The 26,385-nt window shown below is 41.8% G+C and overlaps 1 protein-coding gene and 1 long non-coding RNA gene across 6 annotated transcripts in view; one reads left to right on the top strand and one right to left on the bottom strand.

Annotated features, from left to right (window-relative positions):
* The window catches only part of COPZ1 (coat protein complex I subunit zeta 1), a 906,679-nt gene that overhangs the window by 384,364 nt on the left and 495,930 nt on the right, over nt 1-26,385 (bottom strand). The window lies entirely within an intron of this gene.
* The window catches only part of LOC146856550 (uncharacterized), a 73,159-nt gene continuing 66,558 nt past the window's right edge, over nt 19,785-26,385 (top strand). Inside the window, exon 1 of the long non-coding RNA XR_014980966.1 lies at nt 19,785-20,317. This is a non-coding gene — a long non-coding RNA (uncharacterized LOC146856550). The remainder of the gene's footprint in view (nt 20,318-26,385) is intronic.

Genomic DNA, 26,385 nt, shown 5'->3' with positions numbered 1-26,385 from the left:
TTGGATGGGTAGAGAAAGAGAGACATTAAGAGCCCATCTCAGTAGTCGGTCCAGAGCTTCATTGTCTGGTAAGTAAACGATAGGATGCTGCTACAACAAATATGAACAAAAACAAGAGTTTTAACGTTTAGAACAACAAAGCAATGTATATTGATTTTTAAGCAAGTATGACAGAATAATTCACCTGTTTCTAGGTGATGGGATGCTGTAACAAGCTCCCAATCAGGATACTTGTATGTAATGCAGGAAAACCAAGAGACGAGAGAGACTGCAAGTGAGCAGAGAAGTGGGAAAACAACGAGAGAACAAAAAACAAGGAATGTAACTAAAGGGGAAACTACATGTGAGGGAAACAGAAAGGGAAAGTAAACAACAGAGGTGCTGATACCCAAAACTGGATTATGAATTCAAAGAAATAAGACGCTGAGAGCAGTTTATGAAGGGCATCCAGGTAAAGGTGAATTGAGCAATCTACTTTTTTGTGTGCTCTCTATCTTCCCTTCTCCGGAAGTGCTACAGTCTGACAAAAAGCCACTCCCTATGCTTTCTGACAGGACCGGTGTCATATGCCTTTTCTCCACAATCTCCAGGCCTTTGGTGTACTTATTCTAGAAGGAATTAAGGATATAATGTTGTATTGAGTGGATGGCATTTGGAGTGCATTAGACCTTGTAATGCTGTAACTATCGTAGTAATCGACTACTTCAAGTTGTTTTCAGTGTAGACTAATTTTGCAATGATATACCCTACCACGACTAGATCTGAAGCTGTTATGCCATTAGTGCCTTATAATGATTTAAACATTGTCAGAAGATTTCTCGCTAACTTTCTCAAATTTACTGAGATTTATAACAGCCAATAAAGGTCAGCCTTCACTTCAGAATTCCAGGTGTATCATTATAACTTCTTGTCATATCATTTTACATGACATTAAATCGTTTGCCACTGGATTAAGTTGAATTTGCTCTCCTACTTTCTGGAGTGAAAAATCACCAACCCCTCTAACGTTCCTGTAAGACTATGCTCTCAAGAGGCTTCCCACACCCTACCAATGGTCAGGGCTCTGAAATGAGATTTCTGCCAGGATCAAGCACCATTATCATCTTTTACTACAAGTCTAATTTATCCAGTGGTTTCTCTCTTGACTCTATATGGCAACTGGTTTGCATTCAAATATTGCAGGTACTTTTGGGTCTTAAATGTGTTATGTTTACTACCTTCTTAGTTTCACCTTTCCTTTTCCATTTGCTTGTATTGCTATCATGCTTCTTGACCTGTTTTATATTACAGCCCAGGTCCAATTATTCTGCATTGATCTCAGCTGAAATCGTTAAGGTAACACCCATGCTATTCGACCTGGGATATATTGCAACCCTCAATTAATTGATTATCAGAATTTGCCTCCACACACAATGTCTTCATGCCTAGTCAGCAATTTGTGTTCTAAATATTATAAAGAATGCTTTCTCTGTTCAACTTTCTGTTCTCGTTCATGATATTTTTATTTTTAAATTTTCTTACAAACGTTGGCCCTCACTATGAGTGGCTCAGAAAAAGGGTTGGGTTATCTCAAACACCAGATTTAGCGATACCAGCTGTACTGGTAACTCAGAGGGTGGGGAAAATCCAGACCATTATGAGTTGGACTCTAAGGGTCCATTTAGGAGTGATTAATTAACAGGAGTATCTGTAATTCTGGGACAGATTCACCAGGTAAATCCTCAGGTGTTTATAAAGAGACAGTTTTCAGCTTATAATTCTAATGGGTCTCGTGACAGATTTCTACAAGCTTATGCGATTCAAGTAGCCACTCACAATGAAGACCTTTGGAGTGAGGCACCTTTTGTTACAGTTAATATGGATTCCTTTACTAAAGATATCAGACAATTTAATCACATCCCACTTAATTGAAGTACGGTCACATCGCTCCCTTCAATCCAATAAAATGGGTTACATTTCAACATTGTCCATTAAAGGGACTATAAAAAGTGCTATCTACAAGACAAGATAACTCCACTCTCAGAATATATGTGGTTAGACTTTTCTCTTCATCTGTAATGCTACTAATGTCTACCATCAACATGGCAAATATTTTCCAATACTGCCATTCAAATATGCATTTTTATTGATTGTCACCTAAAAGCGGAGACAATTGTGGGTAAAAGTTTTGCATTAGAAGCTACTAGTGGGAACAATTACCCTTTTGAAATACTTATTTTAATCAGATGTGGGTCATTACAGAATTAGGTTCATAACCTTTAATATTCCCTAATTTCAAGGACATGGTTGATCTAATGGCTTCATCCGCTCTCCATTTGCAGTTATTTTATTTATAATGTTTTGTATAGCGCGAACATGACCCTAGAGGGTATCACAGCGCTTAACATTTAGGGTAGGTAGGATACATTTTGTAGAAAAAGAACATTCATTACATGTATGTGTCTAGAATGGTAACACTGGGGTTCACAGATGTACAACAATGTAGTAGTCAATCAGGGCATCAGAATAAAGGGCTGATAAATAAGTAATAGAACCAAGGCCTTTTAGGACAGAAACTTGTTCATTAGGATTGTTTTCACTTCCTTTTTGAAAGAAGCGATGGATGAGATTCGACAGACTTCCGGTGGAAGAGAGTTCCAAATCTTCGGGGCAATGCCTGAGAAGGCGCTGTAACTCATTCTCTTTTTGTGGAAAATCTGTGGTTTCAGAAGCAGTGAACTTGCACTTTGTGGCGGTCTGCAACCCCCTGATAATTCTAGCTTTTGAGCCAGATAAATGGGAGTCTTGAAATGTAGGGCGTTGTGAGTCATGCAGGTAATCTTTAGCTGTATTCTTGCTGCGTATGGCAGCCCGTTTAGGGTTTTTTAGGGCTGGTGATATGTGATTGTTTCTTTTTGTACCAGTAATCAATCTCGCTGCGGCATTAATGGAAGCCCTTAGGGGGGCCAAGTTATGTTTGGGAAGACCACAAAGCGTGGAGCTTCCGTAGTCTAGCCTCGTCAGTACAAGAGCTTGTACCGCCAGCTTAAAGTCTTCCTGTGGAAGGAATGGTTTGAGATTCCTTAGTATACTCATCTCGTATTTAGCTCCCTTGGTTGCATTGCTGATATGATTCTGTATGTTCAAGTGCATGTCTAGTGTAATTCCAAGGGATTTAGCTGACTCAATAATGTGGGGAGAGCAGTTGAAGGCTGTAAGATGATTTATCCGGATGTGGATCTTGAGATTGTGATTAGGGGGAGCGATGAGGAGCAATTCCGTTTCGGAGGTGTTGAGCATGAGGTGGTTTTCAGTCAACCAATTTTGAGTGTTCATCAGTGTTGAGTTGCGTGAAATTAAGTCTTCTGGGGAAGTGATTTTCAGATATAGTTGAGAGTCATCCACACACATATGAAAAATAATGTTTGTGTAGTTTAGTGCATTTGCAAGTGGTTCCAAGAATAAACTGAAGAGTATGGGTGAAAGGTCGGACCCTTGATAAACCCCCATATTGACTGTGGAGGGCTGACAGAGGGATTGATTCACCTTGACTCTTTGGGACCTGTTTTGGAGGAAAGAAGTAAACCATTGCAGCCCTGGCCCTGAATGGCCCATCCTGTGTTCTAGAATGGATGGTAATTTGTTGTGTTTAACAGTATCAAAGGCAGAGGATAGGTCAACGAGAATCAGGAGGCATGATTCTTTTTGTCTTAGCTTTTTTTAATGTCATCCATGATGTGAATGAGTGCAGAATCCGTGCTATGACTTCGCCGAAAGCCAGATTGACTTTGATCCAAGAGTTGGAATTTGTCAATGTGTAAGCAGAGTTGCGATTGCACGCACTTTTCTAGAAGTTTCACCAGAGTAGGGATGTTGAGATAGGGCAGAAGTTATTAAGATCAGAGCTATCAGCATCAGGTTTTTTTAAGAATGGGGGTTACTTGCGCTGTTTTTATGCAGTCGGGGATAGTGCCTTGTAATAGTGAAGCGTTAACAATCTTTGACCATAAGGGGAGGATAGCAGCTTTTATTTCTTTGAATATGGAAGGTGGTAGAGGGTCGCTGAAGTGGTTATGATTATGGTAATGCCTTGCTCAAGGCAGTAGACTCTAGTGCATCTGATGTACCAAACATGCTTGAGGCATCCATATTTGATATCCTAATCTTGGGATTTCCTGCGTTACCTCCGGGTTACCTGAGGTTGAGTTATATCGCAAGTCCAATTTCAAAAGGAGCAGATGACATCTTACTGCCATTTACTAAATCACAGATTCAGTACCCATAATGCTCATTCCTGATTGAGTAGCTCTGCCTTTGAATTATTGAGTAGTAGTGCCCTAGTCACATGCTTGGCATCGTGTCTCTATTATCTTCCTTTTGTTTACTGTATTGAGTAGGTCTAATGAGAGTGAAATAGTCTCTTCTCATCAACATTAGCAAACAGTTAAAAGGGCAAGGTGCAGTACAGCAGGTAACGTTCAGCGCGTTATACAATCCATTCTCAATCTAACTGTGATGCTAATAGTACTTGTTTTGTGCAAGAGAACATCTTTAAGATCTGGCAAGAAATTCTGCTTCCCAGCTTTGCTCTCCAAACTCCTTGGGAGTCCCTGACTTTGCTTTATTTTTCTCTGTATCTTTTATTGATAGTTCTTTTGCTGAGGCACATAGGAATATTAAGCTTGAATACTCACCTACTGCCTGTACTGCATCCATCCTTAAAAGTATTGATCCTCTTCTGCTGACCCTGCTTCAGAATCTCATTAATGAAATTCTTGCACAGAGCAGTGTTCCTCACCAATTCGTACACACCTATGGGACTCTCATTTTTTTTAAAAAAGGATACAGTTCCCTTTATTCTTGCGTACTATCAACCCATCTCTCTCTTGCCTGCAGGAGCTAAGTATTTTGAAAGGTATGTGGTTAAGCAACTGAACCTATTCTGTGGAACACTTGACATCTTTCATCCTTACCGTGCCAGCTTTGGGCCATGCCATGGCACCAAGACTGTGCTCCCTAAAGCTTTACATAACCTAAGAGCTCAAGTCGATAGCATTTGTGCTGGTGCAACTACACTTTAGGATCTGTCAGATGCTTTCAACATAATCAAAATTAATTTATTTTCTAGCAACTCCTAGCTAAAGGAGTTGAAGTATCTTATATAAGACCTATCACAGCTGATGGGTATTTAATCGATTCACGCACAAACACATCCTCTGATGTAATGATATAATGGTGATATGTCATTAGAAACAGACTATTTAAACCAGTCCAACAGGTTCTCAGGTAGATATTGATGCATTGGCTTAAGCTCAATGACAGTAGGTAAGATTTGTAGCTGGCCATTCCCATGCTTCTCTCATTGTATCCATATGGCCAAATTACATGCTTTCTCCAGTCTCACCAACTTGTAATGTCGGTGTGCAATTCAACTCTGCAGTTAGGATTTTTTCCCAAATTTCTTCCTTGAGATTTCCATTTTTACATTATAGATGCACTGCATGAGGAAAACCCCCATCTTTCCTTATGGTGGCTGGTAAAAACTTGTTACTGCATTTTTGGTATACTCTTCTTTTGATTTTGAAGATTCTTTTTATTTGAACTTGCCAAAATGTTATGTTATGTAATAATATTTCTAAAGCGCAAACTGTTACCCGAAGGTGTCCTGGCGCTATCTACAAAGAACCTCCCAAAGAGCTCACCAAAAAAGCCGCATATTACACATTAAACATCCAGGTTTTTAAGGCTTTCATAAAAGCCATTAGATCCGTACTATTTCGAAGCTGAAATTGGAGGGCATTCCAAGCTTTGACTGCCCCCACCCGAAAACTCCTGCCTCCCCAGCCAGTTTTTCTGAAGGTTGGAACTGCTACCAATTTAGCTCCTAGGGATTGCAGTACTCTATTTGGAACATACCACTGAAACTGCTGCTTCAGATGTTCTGGGCCAGTCTCGTGAAGTGCTTTAAAAACGGTGCAAAGTGACAAACTGCACCTGTTTCTTAATAGGCAACCAGTGGAGTCTTCTGATGTCGCCAGAAACAGAGGCGAACTTAGGTGTCCCTGTCAGCAGTCTGGCGGCCAAGTTCTGTAGAAGTTGTAGTCTTTGCAGCAGACGCTCCTGGATATTAAGGTAAAGGCTGTTGCAATAGTCCAGCCTTGTCATAGTCAATGCAGTCACTACTGTGCGTTGATTTTCCTTTGGAAGATACTGTAGAATTTTCTTACAGGTTCTCAGGGCAAATGTGGTAGCCGAGACAACTGAGTTGACTTGATCTTCAAACTGAAGCCTATCGTCAATCAAAACTCCCAGGTTCTTTACTTTCCTGGAGGGAGTTGGAAGTAAGCCCAGCGAAACTGGCCACCAACTTGGGGTCCAGAACTTGAGATCATTACCAAACAAAATGACCTCCGTCTTGCTTGAGTTGAGTTTTAGGCAGTTCTGGGACATCCATATACCCACTGCATCCATACAATCATGAAATCGTAGTTCTGTCCCCCTCTCTTGCCCTGGTAGCAGAGACACCACAATCTGAGTGTCATCTGCATAGGATGTCAGATCGAATCCAAATGACCTGATCAGAGGGACAAGAGAGGACACGTATATATTAAATAATGTTGGACTAAGAGAGGTGCCTTGCGGCACCCCGCAGGGCAGAGAAAACGGTTTAGAACAAAAAGTGCCTAGAGACACTGTCTGCTTTCTGTCCGTTAGGAAGGACTTCAGGAGTTCCCATGCTTTGCCTTGTACTCCACATTCCCACAACCGGTCCATCAACAAATCATGATGGACCGTGTCGAAGGCCGCGGACAAGTCCAGCATGATCACTGCAGCCTTGCCTCCCTGATCTAGTGTGGTCCTAATTTCCTCTGTAGATTTTAACAGAGCGGACTCAGTGCTATGACCTGCTCTGAACCCGTATTGGGTTGGATCTAATACTTGAGCTTCCCGTAAGTATGTAGTAAGTTGTGCGTTCATACTTTTCTCGGCCAGTTTAGCTGGCAGAGGGATACGCGAGATAGGTCGAAATCAACCAATATCAACGTAAGCACCCCCATGTAGTCTAGACTCAAGAGACTTTCATGATCAGCAGTTCTGCTAGGCTTGCTCTTGCTAATCTTTTGACTTCTCTTCACTTCACTTGCCTGCATTCCGTTAAAGTCCTTTGTATATTTTACAGTCGTTTTATGGCTATTCTGCAATTTACTTGCTGTATTATTTGTGTCTTTTCTTTCTATGTGGTCTCTGAGACAATGGGAGCCAACTTGCATCTGGTTTCTTGCTTTAAGAAAATAGGATTGTGGGCATACAGTTGTGACTTTGACTCTCTCATTACGGAACTCTTTGCCTTCATTGTTACCTATGACTCAGTCTCTCCTGGCATTTCGCCATTATTGCAGAACTATTTGTTTCTGAAATAGTTACCCTTTCCCTTTGATTTAATCTGTTTTAAAACTAGTCCTTCATGGAGATGTCTTCATCCAAATCTCCTAAACATGCACACCTTTAGAAGCAGAAGAGAATTAAGAGGAGCACATAGTGAGGGCGCCATCTAGACAGTAACCTTCCGAATCAGAGTTGAGTGAAGGCAAAAAAGGACTACATGTTCCATGGAGCCACAAGACTTCCATTAGGATTCTTGCAAATGGTAGCAGTCATCTTAAATACTTCGGGTTTCATTATGAGTGTAGCAGTGCATGAGTTGGCCCGCCCACTCCGCCAAACCCATGTACAAACCACATGCCAGATAAGGAGTTTTCTCCTGTCTGGCAAGTGGTTTTTTGGTGTTCCCAGGGTGATGACTATGAAATAGACACCGCAATGCGAATGTCAAAGCCAGTACCTGCACAGCATGGACTGCTGAAGTCCATACTGTGTAGGTAGTGGTGTGTGTGTGCATCCACGTGGCGTTAGGCACAAGGGGGGGGGGGGCTGTAGGGCCACCTTCGTTTCCTCACCACCACACTTTTCATGGGGGTTGTACCACCATGAAAAGTGTGGCTGTGAGGAAACTCACAACATGCTTGGCTGGGCCGCAGCGGCCCCACCAAGCATATTGCAGCCTCAATACTGCAACTCTGATCCCTGGCGATTTCAGTGGTCCCAGGACGGTCCGTGGACTGACAGACTCGTATTAACGCCCTTAGAGTATAAGTTATAAGGTAATCATCGTGATACAAAGCTGTTGTAGCCAGCACCACCTTTAAAGAAGTTTGTAATTCTTGTAACCTGTTACTCTGAGAAACCTAGAACAAATAAAAAATATGCTACAGCACTATCATCATAAATGTGTATTAAAAATAATTCCTTTAAATGTATTCAATTATTATTCGATTATTTATTTTATTATTTAAGAGATCCAACCTACAGCAAAATATTTATTGTTATTAAATCTTTGTTAAATAATACAAAAGTTATGCATAGAATGAATTTGAATTAAGTAAATTATTTTAACCAAAATTTAAAGTTACATTTATTTTTCACATGTAAAATGTTTATTTAAATGAATGTAAAAAACAATAATAACCATAGGTTAAGAGTGACTGCTCTTGTTAGTATGCACATATACATTCTTTGTCTAACATGGTTATCCCCAGTAGTCGATCGAGAGAGATAGCCAAGCAGTGATATCAGTGTTAGTGCAAGCGTGAGGCAAAAGTTGAATTACCCTCAGATAAAGAAGAGGAATACATCATTTTATTATAGAGTGGTAGCTAAATACAATTAGCTGGAATGTGGAAAATGAAAGAATGAGGACATGAGAGGAAAAAAAGAGTGCAAGATTCTACAAATTATTAGCACATAATGAAGAATCCTGAGACATAACCTTACAACAAGTTTCAAGAAATAAATCCAGAACGTTTTGCAGGTGTGAGAGCGAGGATCATGGTGTGACAAACGGAGTCAAGTGTTGATAAGTTTTTGTGCTTTCTTTGAAAGAGGTAAAAAAAGAATCCTATGTGATCTCAAAGCGTATTTTATTCAAGATTTTGGAGGGGGAGCAAGAAAAGAAGCAGGAGACAGTAGAGTAGGGTGTAAGATGTCGGTGCGAAGAAGATGCCTCCAGAGTCTTAAAAATTTGCTGATTTGAGAGTTCAGTGATCTTGGAGGGTAAGCCAGTTAGGAGCAGTGCAGAGGGCATGTACAGAAAGGCCCATGCATACTTCAATACAATTACAGGGAATAAGGGGACCTTATCATGACATATTGCATGAATTTGCTGAGGGAGGTGGTAGGCAGTGTCCCCTCAGGGGTTCAAATATAAAAACATGTATCCTGCTACTATAATCATCTGCCACCAACAAGCTTGTCTCCCATGATAAAAGGAGGAACACTTTTAGAGGAACCCAACAACTAAGCAGAGTTGAGCATTCTGTTGGAGAGCAAACTACTAACATAGAGGAGAGCACCTCTCACGAGTGTCACGAGTCTCCTGCACAAGAAAACACACAAGATCTACCATAACAATGAAATGAGGATCAGCCTGTCACATGGACACCATGCTAGGGACTTTTGATCATGAATAGGGTAACCAACTCCTCATCCAGTATTCTGAGATATTCCCCAGAATTCTTATCTGTATTTATAATTGTCGATATTAGGAGGTCTATAGGTTTTATTTTCTATGTTTACCCAGATCTTCTCTTAATTGATTATTTAAATTTTAGTTTTATTCCTGTAGTAATGACACACACATTTTATAGAACTTGTCAAAGACCATATCATTTTATCTCAGCTCCAGTCTTAAATACTGCTTCAATATCACTGGTGTCCAGCAGGCTAATGACAAAATATTGTTTCAAAAACATCATGGTGCAGCAATTTTGTATTAAAAATATCATAAAGTCAAAAATATTGAGTAACAGAATAGAGAATATCCCTGTATATAATGTTGTTTACTTTAATATAGTTGTATTAAATATTGCTTTTAAATTCCTTTAATATATTAGTTTAGTATTAATTTGAGCTATTTCTAGTATTAAAATAATATAGTAGTAGAGTTTGTAAGTTTTAATGTGCAATTATTTCTTTTACATGTAATTAGAAATTTATAATTTAGTGGCGGGTTATTGGGTTTGTAGGGGAATAGGGTGAGACGCTATTTAAATGATAAAGTACTGCTTTTTATTTTCAATGAATTTTATGTTAATTATATATTCAATTGGTATTTATGTAAATTGTTAAATTGAAGTTATTTAAATGATAAATTATTGTTTCTGATTGTTAATTACTTTTAAATTGTTAAGTAAATATTCATTTGGTTATTATTTATGTTAACTATGGGGCCGATTAGGATGGTGGTCGGACTTTCATCTGACCACCATCCTTTCATAAATGGGACCGCCCGACTACAAGTTGGAGGACCCACCGGGCACATTAGGATGTGACCACCACCACGGCGGTCGCAATGTCCATATCTTGTACTGCGGCAGGTGCTGCAGCCCACGCCGTAGTACAAAATATGGACATAACACATTTCCCTACACTACGTGACAGGCACCATGCGGTGCCTGCCACATGCTGCAGGGATATGTAGGGGGCCACCATAGGTGCCCCCCCAAAACCCAAAGGTGCGGCCCAGGGGACAAGGGGGGCCCGCTACGGGCCTCCAATGTCTTTTTCCGCCTGCCTTTTCATGACTAGTTCACCGCCACGAATGGGTGTAATACCTATGCAGGCACCACCACCATTGTAGGTATTGTTGCTCCTCCGATGGACTGATGAGCTCCTTGAGCCCGTCGGATCCGTGGCGGTCAGTCAATCTGACTGCCACCCATACGCTCGCCATCCTAATGTGGCGGGCAGAAAACCCAATCACGATGACGGTGGGACCGCCACCAACACCACCACCAACAGTTGTGGTCCTACAGTCACTACTTAAATCATAAATTATTGCTTTATACTTTCAATAAGATTCTGAAGTATTTATTTAGTTAATTCATAATTAAATATGCAAATTGTGATTTATAATATTTAAGTGTATTTTGAGACTTTCAATGTGAAAATTACATTTTCATCAGTTAGATTACTAATTTGTAATTTAGTAGTGGGTTCATGAGTTTGTAGTGGATTGTTGAAAATTACTAAAAATATTAATTATGTAAATGTATTTAATTATTCGTAATGTCAATTATTTCTTATACTTTATTTGTTAATTCATTGATGTGTATTTAATAATAGATGTAAAATGAATTTTATATTTAATATTTGTTTTAATTGTAATGATTGCTATTTTAATGTTGCTAATGTTTTCATGATTGTTTATTTAATGTTGTGTGGTTGTTTGGGTAGTAGGATGGGAAGATGACTTATTTTACAACTATTTATTTTGTTTTATATTTGTTAAGTAATGTTATGTATTATTTTTGGTAAACATCGTTTACAACAATGTTGATACATCGCATGCCATTACAACTCGGTCCTTACAAAGACCGTATTGTTACATCACATACCATTACAACGCAGGTCGTTACAACGACTTGCTGTAGGGGGCAGAAGGTGTTGGATTTTAAATCCAACACCTTCCCTACTGTTGCACAGACTGGAGTTGGAATAGTAAATTATACCATTCCAAAATCCAGCAGCCCCCCTGCAGCAAGTCGTTGTAATGGTATGCGGCATAACAACATGGTCGTCGTAATGACCGCGTTAAAATGGCATGCATTGTAAAAGCATGCATTGTAACGTGGCCTATTAATTATTTTTATTTTGTTCTAATACATTTAATTTTAATAATTTATAATGCATCATGTATTTAAACATGTTTTTATATTTTTATGGTGTTAGGTGTTTAAAGTTTTTTTTTTAAATATAAGGAATTGTAATGTAAATTATCCTTCTACAGTCAAAAACTTTCCCTGCTTTTGCTTACGCTGAAGTCGGAATAGTAAATTTAACTCCTTCAAAGTCCAGCACTTTCCCCACTGTTGCTTAGATTGCACTGGGAATAGTAAACCTATCTCTTCCAAAGTCCCACATTTTCCCTACTGCTGCTTAGACTGGCTTGAGAATGTTAACATGGGTCTTGAGGGCTTGAGGCTGTCTCGTCTGTTTAAAAACCCATCTGCTATCCATCTGTGATGGTGCTTAAATTTCACCTATAGATTTATGCATTACTAAATGACAAAAGCTGCTTTGCATTTTAAAAGTGGCACGCAGACATTTGGTGCATGAAAAGTGAAAACAATGAATGAGGCCTGCTCAGATGCTTTCAGTCTAAAGAATCATGTAAAACCATGTTCAATTAATTAACTCATGGTTGATATGAATGTGTTTAGTTTTGATTTGACCTCACTATTGAATTGGAAATTTAATTTGTAAAATGTGTTTTGAACTTTTAAAGTAGCATCTGAATTAACACGCATTGTAAAGTGTAGATGAAAAGCTGAAATACACAGCTCGTGATTTAGTTTGCTTTGGAAAGTTCACTCTCGGTCCCTGAGATAAGAATGGAATTCTTTCCTCCCCGTTTCTGTCTCTTCATGAAAAGACCTTTCTTATAATTTACTATGGCTTACTTTTATCAGTATGCAGTTGTTTAAACAAAGCTTTATTCACTTCATAATGTAGAGTGAAAACTGCAAAGCACCCATTTTTCTTATAATATGTATTCTCTGTTTTCGCATTATTAATACTTTTCTGTTGGAGAAAATGTAATTGTTTCAGGATGTTAGTAGATGAAGTCATTTAGCACAAGATTCAAATGTGTTACAGGAACTCGCCTGATTGATGACATGTCCAGTCAGCCCATGGGGTGTCGATGTGTTTTGAAACTCCAATTGGACGACGTACGAAGACCAAGTCACATGTTTGTTAGACATATATACTGATTGCTAGCTGAGGTGTGGGGGCTTTCCTTTTATTTTTTAGCAGGATGCTTGCAGAAACACACAGCTTTTAGTTCTGCAGAGAGAAAGGAGGGGCTAAGGGTAGATTCTGTGGGAGACGCAGTGAGGCAGATAGAGATGAATAGCGCTCAGCTGAGGGAACGAGGGCAGATTTAGATGCTAAAACCCTAAGTATAATGCTTTGACTGACTGGCTTTGTAAGGACTTATATGTTCTATGCATTTATTTCTCTTCATGGGAGATTTTGCAATTATTAATGATTGATTTAGCCTTGCAAAACGCACTCTTGCATTATATTTCTTGAAACTCTTTAAGAGTTCTGACTTACAAATATGCCTCATTTTCCATAGAATAGGGATTTGGGAGCACTTTGTAAGCAATCTATAATATATTCTGTATTAATTCTATTTTTTCCTATTTCCAATTCTGTAACCTGATTGACATTTGACTAATGAACAGAGAAACTTAAATTTTGATTTGAAAATAAAACCCTTTAAAACTGCTCACAACTCTCATTATTGCCTTAAATATTTATTTGGATTTGATTTTCTCATGTTTATGCAAAGTCTCCTTTTGGTCATAACACAGTGGCAGAGGTCCATCGCCTTGAGTGGGAAACAAGAGGTAATGGTGTTTTGCATTCAGAAATTACCGCTCCATCAGTTTGGTGGCAGACTTATGGTTAAACACCTTGACCAAAAGGAGCAGAGTTCAGGTTAATGCCTAAATAGCGCTACAAAATAATTGCCCAAGTTAGATAAATGTCCAGATCCTCAAAACGTTATGATTCCTGATTCCAATGCCCAGAACTTGAAGACTGACAAAGCGGTACTGGAAGGTAATGCGAGAAGGCGATTGTTGGAGTGGTGTGAGTATCAATAGGGCTGTGAAATGTTTTAATGTGCTAGAAGGTATTATTATTAGTGTCGCAAAAATAGTAAGGTGTTGATGAAATTTTGCTCATTAGACTTGATGGATTGATTGATTAAATTGGTAATTTAATAGGACAGAATTAATAATTTTGGTTACTAACATATTGTACTACTGTTATATGTAGTGGTCCGTCGTTGACCTTAAATTCAGTGACGGAGTTGCCTATGATCCTGGGATGTTTTCGCCTAATGGGCAGAGGAATAGTGTGGATGATACACACTGAAAAGTGTTTTGTCTGCTGGTGTGATATTGAGCAACGAAAGAGGTTGTTAATATTGCATAGGGGACTCTGAAGTTAGTAGAGTACCGATTTATTTGGATACCTTTGGAAGGCGCAACTGTAGAAGTCCCGAACGTTTTCACTTTATTGAGGGTGGATTAACGCTGGTCGATATTCTGCCTGTAGCGAAATCATTCTTAGAGTGATTGGATCTGTCTCTTTTTTAGTGGGGCAGACAAAGCAGGATTCTTTTATGTTGTTTCTAATCCTATTTTGCTTTGGAAAAGGTTTATAATATATTGCAGATTATTTTTGTAAAGGGAGGGACAGTAGTAGGAGTTGAACTATTGCAGAAATGAAATTGTTTAAAGGCTTTAAGAAACTGTTGGGCGGTAATGGGAAAAATTCGATTTTAATTGGTGATGCTCCTGAAGGAACACCGGTGCATTTTATGTCTACAAATTTAGGGTAAAATTCAGGTATGTGGGTTGACCAATGGTGCAAGATTACTGGAAAAGAGGGTCCTTTGAGGTTTCCAAAATATGGTACTTTTGAATTGCACATTATTGACACATTATGGGCAGTGTTATGTGAAATAAAGACACCATCTGGAGCTACACACGTTGAAGCTTTAAGCATGTGGGAAAAAACAGCAAGAGACAAAGAAAGAGATTATAAAAAGGTAAAATATCAGATACAGGAGAAGGGAATTAATGATGACAAAAAGATTCAAATAAATAGTGATTTAGGGGTGAAATATTAGGATGCATTGTAAACTGAGTGTCCACCACCTTATGTGGTCCCCACTAAAACAAAACTGTGGGAGAGAATGTCCTGATGCCAGTGGCATGAGATTATTTCTGACTCAGTTTGTTATTGGATTAATGTTCTTTGATCAGATCAGTGTGCACGTACAGCAAATATTGGTTTGTTTGCAAAGAAAGCTGATAGACGGTGTTGTAAATAAACTGCAAAACGCACAGAAGTAGAAACTGACGTTTAATCAACAGATCCTTCAGCCTCTCACTGTCGTAATCGCCAACATTCTATCAGGAGCTTCAGCCCCAACATTCTAAGGTTGGGCTAACCCACTAGCGAGGGAAAGGAGGGGGGGGGGAAGGAAAACAAGTACAGATTGTAACACATCTCCCTGCGGAACAGAGAAAATATATAAACAGATAGCTCCACAGATAGCATTACCCAAGGTCTACGGGCAGATGGAGTATAACAACATACATTACATTATTCTGCAGACAATTAATACACTATACTCTAAAACTGCGGTTGGATAGAGAAGTGCCCCACGTAACCCCCACACTTCCCAAGGCTAGGAAGGCTCTTAAACAAGAGAAAGGGGATGTGAGGCAGGATGGCGAGATCAAGATCCCATTTTGTAGTCGGATTGCCAACTTGGGGGTTTACGTACTCTAGCCACCTTGAGTTCACCACCACTGGGCGTTTCAAGACTTCGATCATTCTCATAAATAGGTTTGGAACCAGTAGTGCTAGGACAGCTAGCTATGTTGTCCATACTCCACATGCCACCATCTTCCAGCACTACTGAATTGTTGTTGACTCTAGTTATCCTTAATGGTTTGGAAAATGAGGATATCTTGGATTTGGACAGGGACGGCCTCTTAACAACCACCCACTGGCCTTCTCTCCACTCTTTTCCTGATGCTCCCCAACAACTGTCGTACCTGAGCTTGTACTCTTGTTGATGTTTCTTAGTTCTCTCCGACACAGCATCTCTGTCCACCCACACGGGAGTTCCTCCATTTAGCCAGTTGGGAGTAAGTTTGGAACCCGGGTTCCTATCTTTGAGAGAAACAAATGGTGACACCCCAGAGACAGCATTGGGCGATGTATGATATGACCACAGCATTTTCCTTATGGCTTCTTCCACCGGAACCTGGGAGTTCAATGCGAGCTGGATGGTGTCCTTTATCATCCTGTTCGCCCTTTCCACCAGACCATTGGCTTTGGGACAATACAGTGGGGATTTGAGATGTGTGATGGACAGCGTGGACATAAACTGCTTCATTTCCTCTGAAGCGAATTGAACACCATTGTCCGTTATTATGACACCTGGAATACCTTCCTTAGAAAAGGTGTCTCTCAAGAAGTTCAATAGCGACGCGGTGGTGATGGAAGATACCATTCTCGTTACAATCCAATGGGAGTGGTAGTCTATAAGAACAAACATGAATCTATTAGATTGGTTTAGTAGGTTTAGGGGACCAATTATGTCCAATCCCAGCTTCTCCCAAGGTACGGTGGGGACCTCCACCGGGAATAGCGGTGACTTACGGACAACTTTGGTTTTGTCGCAGGAGCCGCAGGCTGCACAATTCTTTACTTGTTCCTCGACACGCGAATCCATCCCGGGGAACCAATAGTGTTGCCTGATTTTGCTTTTCGTCATGTTCCTCCCCGGGTGGCCCTCATGGGCAATCTGTATTATCCTTTCGTACATGTTTTTCGGAGGAATGATCTTACTTCCTCTACAAATTTGGTTCTCAACGATGGATAATTCGTCTTGCACGGGCCAAAAATGCCGAATAGACTCTGGCACCTCCTGCTTGTTAACAGGCCAACCACTGCGAATCACATTCCTTAATGTCGCTAAATCACCATCATCACTTATGGATTTCTCCCACTCCTCACGATTGATGGCCGGAATTTCAACCAAAAGAATCGTCTCCTCCGGTGGGTTGTGCATTGGGTTCTCATCCGCCATTGGTAGTCTGGAAAGACAGTCCGCTACCCAATTCTCACTTCCTGGGACATGAATCATGGTGTAGTTGAACCCTTGCAGACTCAGCACCCATTTAGAAATACGTGGTGTGGTATTTTCCAGGCGTTTAGTGGAGAATAACGGTATTAATGGTTTGTGGTCCGTTCTCAGCACAAACGGGATGCCCCACAAGAAATACTTAAAGTGGTTTATTGCCCAGTACCACGCCAAAGCTTCTTTTTCTATCGTTGAGTAGTTCAGCTCGGCATCTTTCAAAGTTCTCGAAGCGAAGGCAATCACTGTTTCTTGACCCTTCATCCTCTGCATAAGTGAGGCTCCCAAGCCCTTTGCGCTGGCGTCTGTAGTAAGGATGGTTTTTGCATTGGGATCGAAAGCGCTCAAGATAGGTGCATCAACAATGGCCTCCTTGATGAGTTGGAAAGCTGACTGGTGCTCTTGCTTCCAAGCAAATTCCGACCCCTTCTTTAGCAACTCTCTGAGGGGGACACACCTGATCCGCAAAGTTTTTGACTAATTTGGACATGTATTCCGTCAGCCCCAGGAACGATTTGAGTTCATCCTTGTTGGTGGGTGCAGGGGCTAGTTTAACGGAGTCCACCAGACTGGATTTGGGTTTGATCCCCTCACTTGATATGGTGTGACCGAGATAGACAACAGATTCCACCCCGATTTTACATTTGTCTTTCTGAGTGGTGAAACCTGCTTTACTAAGTCTGGTCAACACTGCTTCCAGAGTCTTATTGTGTTCTTCAGCTGATGAACCGTGAATCAGGATGTCAGCCTGGAAAAAGAGAACTTTTCCTAGACCTTGCAGTATATGTTGCATGACGCGTTGAAACACAGCCGCTGCAGATTCCAGGCCGAAAGGTAATCTTGAAAACTGATAAGCCCCAAGCGGGGTTATAAAAGACGTGAGGGGCTTGGAATCCGGGTGGAGAGCGACTTGGTGGTAAGCCGAGGATAGGTCTAGAACAGTGAAGACTTTAGCACCGTGGATGGCAGACAGCATTTCATTAATGTTGGGGAGGGGGTGTCGGTCCACCCAAATGTTAGAGTTCAAATCCCTAAGGTCAACACATAGACGGATCCCCTTGTTTCCACCTTTGGCTGCTACGACTATGGGTGCCAACCACTCAGAGCTCTCAATCCTCTCTATGATCTTGCACTCTTCCAATCTGTCCAGCTCCTTCTTGAGCAGTTCCCTCGTCAACAATGGAATAGACCTTGGTTTGTGGATGATAGGTCTGGCATTGGCTTTAAGTTTGATTTTGTGAAGGAAGCCTTTTAGGAGTCCGAGTTTGTCTGTAAATACCTCTGGGAAACGATTGCAGATCTCCATCCCAATACTGGCCCTGTCGATCAGGTATACCGGCTCCGGTGCGTTGGGGTCTAGTTTGATTCCTAAATCCTTTTGGTGTTTCCACCCTAGTAGGTTGGAACCATTCCTTGTGATGTAGACTTTTCCCACGGTCGATCTATCCTTAAAGTTAATGTTCATGAGTAGCATTCCAACCAGTGGTATTGGGTCTTGATTATAACCCCCTGGTTTAACGTCTGGAGGTAAGAGATTATACACCCTTGTCCCCGAATTGGCAAGAAACGTAGCTTCATTCACGAGTGTATATGGGGAACAGGAATCTGCGTAGACCTCATACTTAACATTGTCCAAAAATATATCACACTTGGGGTAAGTATTGCTGCTGCATTCATTAAAGTTTGATACTTGGAATACTATATCCTCACTAGGGAGTTGTGGATCCAGATCCCCACCTATCATGTGGGTGACGCTGTTTTTTGCATTATGGCATACTTTAGAGAAATGTCCCCTTTTCTTACATTTGCTGCATACAACACCCCTTGCAGGACAGCTTACACTGTTGGCTAGATGATTAGGGTTTCCGCACCTGTAACATTTAGGTTTGTTCCCTGATGCAGTAAGTACTTCCGGACTGGAAGGTGAAGGTTTGTATTTGTGGTCTTTAGTGGAGATCTTGTGTACACTGTTGTCCACAATTTGTTTTCCCTCCACGGCTTCCTTCATTTCATTCATACAATACGCAGTATGCTCTATGCTCTTAGCAATATCAATAGCATGTTTTAAATCAGGGGCTTCCGCAAGGAGCCTTTCTTGGATCTTCTTGTTACTGGTACACCTTACTAGCTGATCTCTGATTAGTGACTCAGTTAACATACCAAACTCACATGTAGAGGCTAAACCTCTCAGAACGGCAATGTAATTTATCACTTTTTCATTTTTTCCTTGAATGCGCAAAACAAATTTGTGGCGTTCTAACACAATATTAATTTTGTCACCAAATTGAGCTTCCAGTTTCAATAACGTTAACTGATCCACATCATGTTGGACATCCCCCTCGCACCCAGCCCCCACATTAGCATTTTCAACAATAGAATCAGGCAGGTCATCAAAAATATCCCTCCCTTGCTTCCCCAGATTATGCAGTAGGACATGTTGTTTACGCACTGCAGAAAACCTATCCCCCCCCGATGGCGATGAGGTAGGATTCAAACAGGTTTACCCATTTTTTCCAAGGAATAAGAGGATCCCCACTGTCATCAAGAAAGGGAGGGGGTTGGGACATTGCAAATGCGGACATGTTGAAGAAAATGGAAAAGGAGAAAATAGACAAGAGAACAGAAAAAAGGGTAGATAAGGAGAGGAAAATGAAGAAACGAGAAACAACCAAAATATAAAGGAATCACCGAGGGATAAATGGCAAAAATAGCACAATACCCACTGCAATGTAACCCACAGTGCCTGAAACTGAACCAGAAGGAGTGTAGAACTATAGGCACTGAACTTTAATGAGCTGAGCCTGTCAGCGAAATTACGAAACAGGCTGGAAAACTGAAGAGAACAAGATTAGAGTGCCATATATTTGTCCCCAGCAGGTTTAGCAGTTCCAGGGGAAACGGAGAACAGTGTCTTGATACGGAGCGGCCTCGGAGGAGTTCAGTCAGAGGAGGGGCGGGAACACACTCGTGAGAGGAAACGACGTCGTAGAGCGCTGACAGGATGCAAACCAGCAGGCAGAATACCACGAAGAGCAGCACACACACTCGTGAGGGGAAACGACATCGTAGAGCGCTGACAGGATGCAAACCAGCAGGAAGAAGTACCACGAAGAGTAGCACACGCTTACTTGACCTTGAGGACCCCACTTCAAAGAAGCAAACCTCTGCGCAACTCACGCGGCCACCAACATCCCAGGATAAACGGCCAACTCCAGCTCGATACGTTGTCACCGGGAGCAGAGTAGAGCACTTGCAGACCGCAACCAGCAATGCCAACCAACTAAGCAGTCAAAGACTCACCGGCACGGAGTCTCCTTCACACATCAGACAAAGCACACGGCGGGCGTCCCAACCAAAACCAGCCGAGAACTCCGGGCGTCGATCAGCAGCCAGGGATCTATGAACTAGGAACGCTGCGGGAGCTAGGCGAAAGTCCTCTTCAGGAATGGCCACATCCAGGAATTGAACACGAAGACACCAGCGCCAGGAAAGTCAGATGAGAGGCAGAAAGGCACTGGGGGAAGGATCCGGACCGTCCCCAGCACGGTAAGTCACTCGTCGCCAAATAATGTTGTAAATAAACTGCAAAACGCACAGAACATTCTAAGGTTGGGCTAACCCACTAGCGAGGGAAAGGAGGGGGGGGGAAAGGAAAACAAGTACAGATTGTGAAGGATGAAGGGTACTATAATGCTGAACAAGGAATAAAGCAGAAAGAGTTTGAGGAAAAACCTATGATGGTACAGAGGGAGTGTGCTCAGAAAAGTTTTCACAATCAGTTGTTTGTAGAGAATGAAAGTGAGTTACAAGGTGTTGTTTCACAAGCAGAAATAAAAAGTGCGCAAGCAAGATTTGGTGTTTCACAAGATCGAAGTAAAGGTGTTTTGGTTTGTGCAAATTCAGGTATGGATGTCGCAATGCTGGAGAAAGAGTCCTTTTGCCATCTTTGTAACAGATTTGAGCATTGGAAGAAGAAATATAGACTTAACCTAAATGGAAATGCGCAAACAAAGAGAGAAGTGCAGGTGCAAAATGTGTCAACTCAGCAAATGCAAATGTCATTTCAGAAACAGGTACCAATGACAGGATTTTAAGCTCAGATGGTCCCACAAAATATGGAAAATGTTTAAATTAATTTAATTTCAGTTGTGCAGAGCAAATATGAATTCTTTCTATAAACAAAATCAGAAAATGTTTCAACAGGTTGCTGTATTTGAAAATTAGAGTTTTAGCACCAACATTTCTGACATTACCAAGCCCATTGTAAGTACAGTGGAAGTTCCAGACTTACCAAACTTAGGAAATAATACCAAAGTCGTAGGAGTTTGAAACAGAGACATTACAAACCCAGTTTTAGAGAAGGCTGCTGCAAAAAATAGGCCCATTTGAGAAAAGTTACCAATTTGTTGTTTGTGACTCCAGCACTGTAGGCCTGACAAGAAAACATTTGTTTTGTAAATTAGACAGCACAGATTACTGTACACCAGATTATGTTAAATGTCAGATTCCTGATGTGGATGTACAGTTTAAAATGGCCCAACAACAGACAGCTGTAGGATTGTTTTCAGAAATGACAATTGAATAATTACATTCTGATTTGAAAGAAATAATAAACCCAGAAGTAAGGGAGTTCACAGAGAAAGATGTCAGACTAATAAAACGTGCAGAACAAGTCAAATTAAAACAAGATGACATATATTTAAGAACACCGTCAGTTTCAGAAATTTTACTCATAATTGGAGATAAACTGAGTGAAGGATTTTTGATGGAATTGATTGGAAGTTTATGTAACTTTCTGATCACAGGTTTACGGAAACTAAATGAGAAGAACAGAATAGTACAGGACATCAGCAGCACAACTGTTCGATGTTGTCCAACATATTTTTTCATATTTCATGTGCTGAAGAATGGCTTACTGTTATTGATTTTTGTCAAATTCATGTCATAGTGCCATTGCATGATGATAGTCAGGAGTACTGTCAAAAAGAAGATGAATATTTGGGACACATAATTGGAAATGGAGCTAGAAAGGTGTCACCAGAGAGAGTGGAAGCAATTCACAAGATGAATCCACCTAAAATTCAGAAAGAAGTCAGGATGTTTTTAGGAATGGTTGGCTGCTGTAGACAGTGGATACCAAACCTAGTGGCTAAGTCTTTACTGAGGCTGACACACAAGGATGTGTCTGATCCGCTTCCATTGGACAACAACTTTACAAAAGCATTCCTAGAGTTGAAAGAGAAAAAGTGTTGCATCCCGGCACTAGGGATGCAAGTTTATTCAAAAGAAAATTCACCAATTTTTATGGAGAGGGAGGGCTGCCCTCTCTCAGTGCCTGTTCAAAAACAGGAAGTTGCTCAAAAGTCTGTGACATATTTCCCAATGACCCTCGACCCCATCGTCACAGAAATGCCCAGCTGCCTTAACTTAGTAGCTGTGGCAGATGTCAGTCACAAAAAGAGTGAAAATATAATGATGGAATGTCCAATTACTGAAATGGTCCCTTCCTTTGAGGAGTTGCTTCTAGAAAACAAAGTGACCAAATAATTTCAAAATTCAAATGTATTGAGCTTGCTGCCTGCACAGAAATTGTTTGTGATGAAACTGAACACGAATGTCTAGGTATCACGAATATATGCCTGAAAAGCCAAGGTTTGACTTAATGATGAACCTCTGATTGAGCCCAACAATGTCTATCCGCGATTTCGACAGATCTAGAATGATACTTCTGTTTATGGACATAAGGCGAATTGACAGGGAGCTGGATGCAATGAAGAAACGCTCGTTAGTCAATACATTGTGCTACAAACGTCTCCTGGCATGGAGTCTTACCTTTTAAAAATAAAAAGGATTTGAGAAAGGGCGCTGCTGACTCCCTTCCGGCAAGGATCATACGTTCTCAAATTTGTTTCCCATTGAGCAAATATGATTAGCATCAGTCCGTGAGCACTATTGCACTTTATTTATTTCTGCAGATTTCACAGTATGTACTCAAGGCATTTATTACTACTTTTACTGAAGCAGCATAATTTTACTCAATGCAGACACGCCCTGTGTTTTTACAGATGCTAAGTGAGGATGAAGTTTGCTTTGCTGTTCTATCCTTTAAAATCTGTATTGAAATGTTGAGGATCAATACTTTATTAATTTCGATAAATTTGTTGTATTTTCATTGCACGAGTTAAGTGAGTATATACTTTTATTTTACAATCGAGTAAAGATATGGAATTCATCGATTGATAGATGGTGTGAGAACAGTAAATATTACCCCTCCAAAGTCCAGCACTGGTGATTGGAGTGTGAATAGAAAATCTAACCTCTCCAAAGTCCACTAGGTTTCCTTACATTTGATTAAATTGGAGTTCGAATAGTAAAACTGATTCTTTGAATTAAAATACTATTGCTAATATTCTTTATTTTTGGTTGTTACTTTATTATTTACATTAATTTTTCTTTTGTTTATATAACTTATAAAAGAGAAATGTCATTTTGTATTTAAATTGCATTTTTGTTTCAATTTTTTTTTAACTAACTGGCACATGCATCAAGCCAAAATCCAGTCAGTAAAATACCGAATCGCTAAAAACACCCGTTAGCGAGTAAAAAAAAACGAATCCCAATGCATCAACCCAAACTGTGAGCAAATAACGATTCGCCAAATGAAATCCGGTAAAATACCGAATCGCAATTAACCAACATGCAATAATACCGAATCGCTAAATACCGAATTAGCAATCACCAAAATCACTAATAGCTCCCGTCAAGTGCCAATGGATAATAACGAATCGCTACCCAATGCAACAACAGTCGCAAATACCGAAAATCCCAAAAATCGCTATTTTGCATGAGCAAAATAAGGGGAAACAGAACCTGGAGGTAAAGTTAAAAAAAAAAACCTGTGAATAAAAAAATTTTTTTCTACAGGTGCAACTGATTGTGGTAATCACCAAACGCTTAAATGTGGCCAAGGAGACCCTGTTGGCTACCACAAAATGGCAGCCCTCTACGTGCTTGCAAGGAGGATGCGTATCAATGCGGCAGGACAGCGCAGGAGAAGGGTCCAGGAGAGAGTTTTCAGACTGCGCATCACCTTGCTCGGCCAGAATGAGGACGAGGTGTACGAGAAGTATCGACTGAATCGTGCCATGATCATGCGCCTCATTGCAGACCTGGAACCATTACTGCAGCACCAGACACACAGGACCAATGCAATCCCTGCGCACGTCCAGGTCCTATGCAGCCTGCACCTACTGGCCTCAGGAAGTTTCCAGGGGTAATTGCGGTAGCCGGAGGCGTATCGCAAAGCGCACTCTCACGCTTCTTCAAGAAATTCCTAGATGCCATGCTGACAATGCTACACACCCACATCAGCTTCCCCACAACCCCACAGCAGTTGGACCGCAACAAACAGGCATTCTACCAGGTGGCACAATTCCCCCATGTAATTGGATGCATCGACTGTACGCATATCGCCATATGTCCACCGGCAGCAAATGAGTACATATTCCGTAACCGCAAGTCATACCACTCAATCAACGTGCAGGTTGTGTGCAATGCCAATCACATCATAACGGACCTAGTGGCACAATTCCCAGGGAGCACACACAACTCCTACATATTCCGCAACAGTGGAATCCACAGGCGTCTACTCAACGGAGAATTTGGAGAGGGACTCCTGCTTGATACGTACAAATTCCGCTTCCCAACATGAACACCACACATGTATGAACTTCACCATTGCTAAGTCTTTGCTTCTATCCTCTAGGTGACAGTGCTTACGCCCTGCGTGAATTTATACTCACCCCATACATCAATCCAGCAACCCCACAGGAACAACGCTACAACGCAGCACACATAAGCACTAGGAATGTAATAGAGAGGACATGTGGGATTCTGAAGAGTCGCTTTCGAATCCTACATAAGACTGGCAGCGCCATGCTATATAAACCTGAAACCTGCTGCCGGATTATTGCTGTATGTGCAATGCTGCACAACATTGCGACCAGAAGGGGGATACCCATAGAGGTGGACAGGAATGGGGACCACCGGGATGACCAACCACCCGCCCAACACCGACAGGCACACGTCCCTAACACAGCAGAGGGCCATAGGAGGCGGACATACATCATGCAACATCATTTCTGAATCAGGTGAGAATGATACATAACTAATTTGTTGGGGGTGCAACTGTTTAATGCACAGTAGCACTGCGGTGTGTGCAACAAAACAAGCAATGGAAATAATGCTCCACATGTAAAAAGTTAAAACAAATGTGCGTTAAAGTCACGGCTGTGCAGACTCAGGAAGGGGAGGCCCATGGTTGCCCCACCACAGTCAGGTAGGCCTGTAATTCTGTCTAGTGGCGCTTGCCACGTACACCAAGCCTCCGCTCAGGTGTCTCCGACGCCTCACCACGGCCTGTCCCCGTGGAGGCCCGCGAACTGCGGCGCCTGGTGCTGGCCTCTGCCACTGACACACTGCGGACACTCGAGGCAGCCTCACTGCCATCTTCCCCTCCCAATGCACCAGCACTGAATGTGCCGCTCTGTAGGTGTTCGACAGCAGCGGTCATCTGCCCTAGTGCCTTTGCTACATCCCCGCAAAAGTGCCCAAGGTCCACCTGCAAGGACACAGAGCGGCGTGCCAACACTGCGGTGCTGTTGCTGAGACGTGTGATAGCCTTTGTGGAGGCCGCGGACCGCAACAATTGCTGACGGTGCCTCCTCCTCTCGCACTCATGGCCCTTCCTCATGGCACAGGTGAGCTCCTGGATGTCCTCCCTGAGGTGCCCATTGCCCTCTGCCACCACAGTGGTCATGTCCCTAACCGCCGCAGTCATGGCACGCATTTCCCGAGCAAGGCGCACGATGTTTGAGCTAATTGTTGCCATGTGTCGTCCCTGCAGGCGCTGTACACGCAGCATCCTCTCCTCGATGGCAGAAGTGTGTGGGAGATCAAGGTCACCTGAGGAGACAGAACTTGGCCGAGCCCTGCGCCGCTGTTGGAGTCTGGCGCATCCAGGTGGTGCAGCAGGCGGTGTGATGGTGCGCAGACTTTGTCCCAATTGTGTGGAGGGTGTTTCCATCACCTGCAAGGGCGCTACTTGGGACCTGCGCCTCTGCGCTTTAGTGGCTGTTGTTGCTGCAGCTGGTGTGGATGGTGCAGGTGCTGGTGTGGCTGGTGCTGGTGCTGGTGGTGCTGGTGGTGGTGGGGTGGCAGGTGGAGGTGATGGATGCGCATCCTGCGCTGTCTCCATGTCGGAATCCACCGGTGTCTCGGATATGATCAGCTGGCTGCTGTCGTCCGATTCCCCAGGAGATGCATCTGTGTGTGAAACAGTGCATGGTTAGTGGGATAGTTACACCTCCGTAGTGTTGTACACATACATATCACTCTGTGATCCACTAAATAAACAGTCTATATCCATGTTCAACTGATGTGGTGATCCGTAATTGTATTTACGCCTGTACATGCACACTGGGCTGACTAGACTACAACTCCCATGATGCACTAGTGTTAAGAGTAAAGCTATGTGGCCCAAAGCTGCATACACACTCAGGTCCTGCTGGGGGCATGGGAATGGATTTAGGCTATGCTGGGTATGGGCACAGGCA

The sequence above is a fragment of the Triturus cristatus genome, chromosome 4_1 (assembly GCF_964204655.1).
Source record: "Triturus cristatus chromosome 4_1, aTriCri1.1, whole genome shotgun sequence".
In the NCBI taxonomy this organism is placed as follows: Eukaryota; Metazoa; Chordata; class Amphibia; order Caudata; family Salamandridae; genus Triturus; species Triturus cristatus.
Note: the sequence above shows the minus strand (reverse complement) of the source record. Positions and strands in the feature narration are given on the sequence as shown.